This window comes from Acipenser ruthenus, chromosome 24, assembly GCF_902713425.1.
Source record: "Acipenser ruthenus chromosome 24, fAciRut3.2 maternal haplotype, whole genome shotgun sequence".
Taxonomy (NCBI): Eukaryota; Metazoa; Chordata; class Actinopteri; order Acipenseriformes; family Acipenseridae; genus Acipenser; species Acipenser ruthenus.
In genome coordinates this window covers 17811815-17812085 of record NC_081212.1, presented here as the reverse complement: position 1 = coordinate 17812085, position 271 = coordinate 17811815, and the positions used below count along the sequence as shown (strand labels likewise).

The following is a 271-nucleotide window of genomic DNA, read 5'->3' as shown; positions in this document are numbered from 1 at the left end:
CTGGGGGAGCGAGGGGGATTGTATCAAGGCCACAGAAAGCACATTTGCAAGAATTAATCTCGGGCAGCGAAGTGAGTGAATACATTAGCCGCTCATCTCTGGAAGCCTGGGTTCTAACCTGGCTACTAGAAGATGTGACTCAATAGACAGTAGTTAACATGAGGCTGGCTCAGAAAACACTGTTCAGTTATTCACTCAAAAATAGAAGTTTTTTTCTGCTGTTTTTCACGTGTTCTCCTGTCACTTCAAGATGACCGTCGAGTGCAAGTCA

At 45.0% G+C, this 271-nt stretch overlaps 1 protein-coding gene across 1 annotated transcript in view; it reads right to left on the bottom strand.

Moving 5' to 3' along the window:
• Positions 1-271, bottom strand: part of LOC117429631 (tyrosine-protein phosphatase non-receptor type 9-like) — a 30156-nt gene that overhangs the window by 11121 nt on the left and 18764 nt on the right. The gene's annotated exons all lie outside the window — the stretch shown is intronic.